Consider the following 7,892-nt stretch of genomic DNA (forward strand, 5'->3'; position numbering starts at 1 on the left):
GCACACACACCTATGCATGCTGCAAACACAGAGCAGGTATTTTATACACACAAAGCCAAGCTACCCACAGAAATGCACTATCTCCTCCCCTCAGACCTGTTTCTCCACCTGCCCCACACTGACCCTGCCGTGTAGGATGGAGTCATGCAAACGCTGTTGTTTTTCTCTTTTGAGAGAATTTCTAGACTTTCGCTTTTTTTCTTTTCATCTTCCCTATATGTTAAAATTTAACCTGGCCAGTCCACTGAGGATTTGAGTTCCCATCTCCTTGCACCCCCTCTTCAATACACACACACGGCCTGTGAGTGGCAAGGATGCAGATAATCATAGAATCATAGGACTGGAAGGGATCTCGAGAGGTCATCTAATCCAGTCCCCTGCACTGGTGGCAGGACTAAGTATTATCTAGACCATCCCTGACAGGTGTTTGTCTAACCTGCTCTTAAAAATCTCCAATGATGGAAATTCCACCACCTCCCTAGGCAATTTATTCCAGTGCTTAACCACCCTGACAGTTAGGAAGTTTTTCCTAATGTCCAACCTAAACCTCCCTTGCTGCAATTTAAGCCCATTGCTTCTTGTCCTATCCTCAGAGGTTAAGAAAAAACAATTTTTCTTCCTCCTCCTTGTAACAACCTTCTACATACTTGAAAACTGTTATCATGTCACCTCTCAGTCTTCTCGTCTCCAGACTAAACAAACCCAATTTTTTCAATCTTCCCTCATAGGTCATGTTTTCTAGACCTTTAATCATTGTTGTTGCTCTTCTCTGGACTCTCTCTAATTTGTCCACGTCCTTCCTGAAATGTGGTGCCCAGAACTGGACACAATACTCCAGCTGAGGCCTAGTCAGCGTGGAGTAGAGTGGAAGAATTACTTCTTGTGTCTTGCTTACAACACTCCCGCTAATACATCCCAGAATGATGTTCGCTTTTTTTGCAACAGCGTTACACTGTTGACTCATATTTAGCTTGTGGTCCACTATGACCCCAGATCCCTTTCCACAGTACTCCTTCTTAGGCAGTCATTTCCCATTTTGTATGCATGCAACTGATTATTCCTTCCTAAGTGGAGTACTTTGCATTTGTCCTTATTGAATTTCATCCTATTTACTTCAGACCATTTCTCCAGTTTGTCCAGATCATTTTGAATTTTAATCCTATCCTCCAAAGCACTTGCAACCCCTCCCAGCTTGGTATCATCCGCAAACTTTATAAGTGTACTCTGTATGCCATTATCTAAATCATTGATGAAGATATTGAACAGAACTGGACCCAGAACCGATCCCTGCGGGACCCCACTTGTTATGTCCTTCCAGCATGACTGTGAACCACTGATAACTACTCGCTGGGAACGATTTTCCAACCAGTTTTGCACCCACCTTATAGTAGCTCCATCTAGGTTGCATTTCCCCAGTTTGTTTATGAGAAGGTCATGTGAGACAGTATCAAAAGCTCTAGTAAAGTCAAGATATACCACATCTACCGCTTCCCCCCCCCCTCCACAAGGCTTGTTACCCTGGCAAAGAAAGCTATCAGGTTGGTTTGACAGGATTTGTTCTTGACAAATCCATGCTGACTGTTACTTATCACCCTATTATCTTCTAGATGTTTGCAAATCGATTGCTTAATTATTTGCTCCATTATCTTTCTGGGTACAGAAGTTAAGCTGACTGGTCTGTAATTCCCTGGGTTGTCCTTATTTCCCTTTTTATAGATGGGCACTATATTTGCCCTTTTCCAATCTTCTGGAATGTCTCCAGTCTTGCATGACCACTCAAAGATAATTGCTAATGGCTCAGATATCTCCTCAATCATCTCCTTGAGTATTCTACAATGCATTTCATCAGGCCCTGGTGACCTGAAGACATCTAATTTGTCCAAGTAATTTTTAACTTGTTCTTTCCTTATTTTAGACTCTTCTGATCCTACCTCATTTTCACTGGCATTCACTACGTTAGACGTCCAATCACCACCAACCTTCTTGTGAAAACCAAAACAAAGAAGTCATTGAGCACCTCTGCCATTTCCATATTTTGTGTTATTATTTCCCCCCCTCATTGAGTAACGGGCCTACCCTGTCCTTGGTCTTCCTCTTGCTTCTGCTGTATTTGTAGAATGTTTTCTTGTTACCCGTTATGTCTCTAGCTAGTTTGATCTCGTTTTGTGCCTTGGCCTTTCTAATTTTGTCCCTACATACTTACGTTATTTGTTTATATTCATCCCTTGTAAATTTGACCTAGTTTCCACTTTTTGTAGGACTCTTTTTTGAGTTTCAGATCATTGAAGATCTCCTGGTTAAGCCAGGGTCATCTCTTGCCCTACTTCCTATCTTTCCTACACAGTGGGATAGTTTCTTCTTGTGCCCTTAATAATGTCTCTCTGAAAAACTGCCAATTGTCTTCTATTGTTTTTCCCCTTAGACAACATCAGGTAGAGGCTTGATGAGGGTGTGGGCAGTCCCCCACCTCCCCTTAAGGAGAGTAAGTGAGCAGTTGCTTTTGACAGGAAGATTACAGTGCAGGGGGCTTTGGAGATGGTCCACAAGAACTTTCCTGGAGTTGAAAGCAGGTTAACATGCTGCCCCTTTTGGAGATTCAATATAGATACACTCAGCACAGGCAGTGCAGATCACCTGCCCATTTGATTAACATCCCGCCCACCACCCCATGGTTTCATTTAACGTGTTGGTGATCTTGTTATCTAAGTCCAATCTTGAGCATAGGTTGCAGGAACATCTCAGTGCATTTCACCTAACACTAAAACAGCCTCTTCTGCACAGCTCTGTTCCCATGGTCCTAATGCACCTGTCCACTTAGGGGACATTTCCCCCGCTGCTTGTGAATGGCATGCCGGTGTGTTCTGGAGGGGACTGAAACTTGCCCAATCACTTTATGGCAGGACGGGTCCGAGGATTCAGTGCAATATGTGGGCTGGGAATTCACACCTAGGTTCACAAGACCTGAAGTATCTTTAAGCTACAGGGAAGATGGTATCAACTATAACCTAAGGCCAAAAGTGCATTGATCTCACTGAGATGAGACTTCTTACAGTTCTGTTGCTTTTAAAGTACGTTAAATAAACAAAATAATGGTTGGTTTAAGAAGTAAAGGTCCAGCAAAAGAGTGCACTGTTTCACCTGTCCCCTGCTGCGGCATCCTGTGTGATGCTTCAATTTGTGTTTATCAGAATTCCTAGAAATAGGTGTAACTTCCATATGAATATACAGCCCTGGACCGCTATAAATGCTATTTTCGTCAATACCACAATGAAGTCATAAGGATTTGCTATTTAATGGAAATTGCTGCAAAAAACAAATATTTTCAGAAGCCCCCAGACAGAGTTATAACACTGAACTGAGGATATGAACTTTTTGTTATTGTTACAACATTTGCTCCATGATCTGTTAACATGCAGGTATATTAAAAACTGGTTTTAACTACTGTGTGTAATGGATGTGAGATGCCTTCCAGTAGAAGGCTGATTCCTGACTTATGACTTGATCCAAAGCCCACTGAGGTCAGTAAGTGACTTTATTGACTTCAGTCAATGGGCGTTAGATCATAACACAGTAAATAGGTTTTTCTCCAATATTATGTATTCCTTATCACATTAGAGCAAACATGTGCATTTAAAACAAATAGTTCCTCCAGCCATGATTAAAATGACACATGGGGAAAATGACATTTCCCCCCTGTATTTCTGTGATCTTAGAACTAATTTATAAAAAGTCAGTTTTTCTACAAAATATTGGACTGCAAACATTACTCAATGCAGGTGTTGCCCTTTTTTACAGATAAGTATTAAATAGTGTGTATGCAGGAAAATAACAGAACAAGCTTTGTTTAAAGTTTCATAGAACTAAGTTACAAAGCTTTAAAAATATTTATGATTTCAGAAGTTATAATAAGAAGACTCTAACACAAAGTACAGTAATATTACAGGCCATTAAATATCTTGGCGAAGAAAGATATCAAAGGAGGATGGGAAAATTAAACCCAACCTTCTTAATGATTAATCACATTTTAAACATAAGGGATGTAAAAACACTAAAGTCAACAGTACAAGGGATCAAAAAGAGTAAGCATGTTATCCACAGAACTTAACCACTGCAATATAGAATTTTAAATCTAATTCAGAGACACTTTTAAGACCTCACAAACAGCCTCTTTATTGCTCTTTTGAGAGACAAGACATTCCTTGCAGTCACTCTAATCAAAAGATAAATATTTTTATTGTCCTCGGACAGCCTAGATTTGTAGGATATAAAAGGGACACAGAATAACCTAATGCAATAAACTCTGTCCTAAGTGTTATTAATGTCCTTCTCTAGCCAAAGTGGCCTTGGAAAGATCAGGAAAAATATGGATCCCACAATCAATAGTGTATATAAAATAATCCCTTGCTTGTTGTATAATTCTTTCCCTGTCTAACGCTGAGGCAAATAGTAAAATTACAGTGGAAGGACCACTTGGTATAGGTGGTAATGACATCTTATTGGGTAGCATGAGTACCATAGTGTCCAGAGAAGTGGGTAAAAATATATATAGGTTTTTACAAATTCAGATATTAATTCAGAAATGTCTTCCCCTCCAGATACTTCAGGTAAGTGCCACTGCCCTAACTGTGATTGCTTTAAAGTAATTTTCAGAAATCCACATTCCTACCTACCTAAAGGAAGTCTCTGATCTCACTAGAACTGTACGCTTGTATTTTAAGTTGTTCAGATTCCAATTTTCAGTTTGAATTAAGTTTTCTCCCTGCTTCTTCTGTCCTGTTTTCTCTCGTGAAAAGTTCTGTCAGAAAGTGCCTCCAGCTTAGAATCAAACGCAGCTGATTCTCCCCTACAATGTCCCTTGAGCAAAGTGAGTGCAGAGCAGGTGTGCAGTCATAGAGCCTACTGCCAGAAGGACCCACCGGTGTATCTAGTTTGACCTCCTGGGTAACACAGGCCCCCAACCCCTACCAAGGGTAGAATACTACTGCTCTGATTCGTTAGTGCTTTGCACTCACTTTGCAGTGATGTAAACGACTGCTCACACATGGCTAAACGGTAAATCCTCTGCCTGAGTAGCCAGGCCTGGCAACTGGGCAACTGCATGGAGGAAGGACTGCAGAAGGAGGAAATTCTGCCCTCCCCCACTCCAGATTGCGAACTTGTGGAGGACCCACAGCATGGAGGCTAATTCTGGAATAGCTTCCATGCTCCCTTATGCACCTATTTCATAAAGGTTGGACACTGGCCAATCTGCAAAGCAGCTCACCCAGGCCTGGCCCCCTCTTACCTCCTCTGTGCTGCCATGACAGGAGGTGTCCCCTGGGAGCTGAACTCTGCATGACACCGTGGGATGGCATTGCCCCATGTGCCTGATCCCAGAATCATGCCCCACCTTTATGCCATGGTGGCAGGGCCAGGATTAACCCCTAAATGCACAGCCTGTTCTCTAGGGTTGTCCCTCAAAATGTTCAACCCATGATTTTGCCAGTGAAACAATAGTAAAGTCGAGGGTAAACGTGGGTAAATGGAGTTTACCCACTTCTTACTTGGGGAATATGGTGTTTACCTACTTCTCATTAAGGAATAAAGCATTTACTCACACCAGCTCTCCTGTGATAAGCAAATCGTGGCTCCATTCCTTTTTTAACAATTCTACGTAATTTACTTATATTCTATAGAAAGTGTCACCAAATCAAACATTCTGTTATTTGTTGGGAAGAAACAAAATGTCTCCTCGACAAGTTCAGATTTGATTCCTGAAGTTCCCATACCTATTGTAGCGTGTCTTAATATATTATTGTTATTATTATACATACAAACGAACTGATCTTGTAATGATGCGGCACACCCTTAGTGCCTACCATGCCACTGCCCAGCCTGGAACATCTAAACGTTTAGTTTAGGCACTTCTTTTTTTTTACCACTACACTACTACAGTGAAACATTTGAAGAATGAGAGAGGCTCATTTCCCCTGAATTGAATGCTCCTCCTTTGGGTTCACAGGGAACCTGAAACATTAGTAAAACGGTCAAATGATTGAAATTCACAGTGAGTCATGATATATTAGCAGTGAGTCACAGCTGTGTTAAAAATAACACTTGCACCATATTCCTCCTCATGAAGGAAACATAACTGTTACTTTTACCACATTTTGTGGTTCTTATTTTGATCAAATGCAGGAAAAACGTAGCTTATTGAAACCCATTTTGGATCAGAAATTGTACCCCAATGCTCATTTCTACATGAGCTTTGTCAAGCAATAAACAGTGTCGTTATAATACACTCCACCCTAGTTAATATACAAAGCCCTGTGTTTATGACAGCACAGTCTGTTGCCATGGATATAAATATAATGTCACATATTCAACACTATAGACGAAATTCACCACTGGTGTAAGTGGGTGTAACTCTGTCAAAACCAATGTAACGGCATCCAGTAACTCCAGCAGTGAATGACTGTAGAGTCCAGGAGATGAGGTGTTGGTTTGTACTTATGCAGACCCTTTTATGAAACACATCTCTTTGTTAAGTAGGAAAAGGGGGCCTGGAAAATCAGTGTAACCCACTAGAACGGTGAGTACACTGTATGATGCGTAGTGAAGTTTCCCTGGAAAGAAAGCCCCTCTGTCAAGGGAAAAGGACTTTGAGATAAATTTTCTATTCGGTCCCTTAGCCCCAGCACAGATTCAGTTAAGCTATTATATTTGCTCCCTTCTTCTGCAGAGCTGCTTTGACCACGTCCCTGGTCAGACATTCTCGTTTCACTTGAAATAATTTAGTGAAGAGCTCAGAGCAATTATTGAGCAAAACACATCAACAAAGTGCATTCTTCTCTAGCAATAAGCCTGGCTTTTCCTGCGACTCATTTTATCGATCTGCAGTAGGGGTGCCAAACTGCTTGTTTCTTTGATGTCTGATGGAAAATAACAAGGGATGAAATTCCACCTCCTGTTACACCGAGTCCCGTCTGCGACTGAGGGCAGGCTTTGTTGCCGTGGGTGAAATCCTCCTATTAGTTACGCAGGCGCAACCCTAATGAAGACACTTGGCCTGATTCTCCTCTCCCTTAAACCAGTTTCACGCCAGTGTAAGTCCACTGATTCGAATGGAGTAACTCCTGATTTACACCCGTGGGAGAAGAAAACCAGTAGAGTTTTTATAATTTATTTATGTACAAAACCTTTTCCACCTTTAAACTGAGAAGCGAATTTGGTCCACTGAGCCTGATTCTGATCTCACACTAGACTTATGCCTGACTTACTCCAGGGAGAGGAGAATTTGGCCCAATGAGTTTTCTGTTTGAAATGGCCCTTGTTGAGCTGAAGTTGAACTGAAAGGGTTTGTTTCTCCTTTCTACTACGTCGGTGTACATTAGGAGTAACTCCAATGAATTCAGTGGAATTGCACTGGAGACTCAGGCCCAGATCATGGGCTAAATCCTCAACTGATGTAAATCACCAGAACTCCATTGGAATCAACAGAGCTAGGTCAGTTTACACCAGCTAATCACCTGGCCCCATACATGTTTATGAAGCCAAATCAATATTCCATTTGAAGCAAGTCCATTTGAAGGGCTAGTGATGCTTCCATGCTGTGATACCTGGGTTAAAAAACGTTGCCCAAGAATCTTACTGTGAAAGGCTGGGTAAAAAAGATGGTGGAAGAGGAGACTTTCAGGTGGAATGGCTGGATGTCCCATGGAGTTCCAGAATAAAAAGGCATACCCACATAGGGGTGTTGAAGATGTTAGGATTGTCAGACCAAAGCATTCTTGTTCTGCCACTGCCTAGCTTCAAGGTAACACTCCATGCTGACCTGTAGGTAGTGGAACAGCGGATGATGGAAATGAACGAGCAATTTAGAAGTAGACGGGGCATTTTTTTTAAATAAATAA

The sequence above is a fragment of the Terrapene carolina genome, unplaced genomic scaffold, assembly GCF_002925995.2.
Source record: "Terrapene carolina triunguis isolate 2854851 unplaced genomic scaffold, T_m_triunguis-2.0 Scaffold238, whole genome shotgun sequence".
Classification (NCBI taxonomy): Eukaryota; Metazoa; Chordata; order Testudines; family Emydidae; genus Terrapene; species Terrapene triunguis.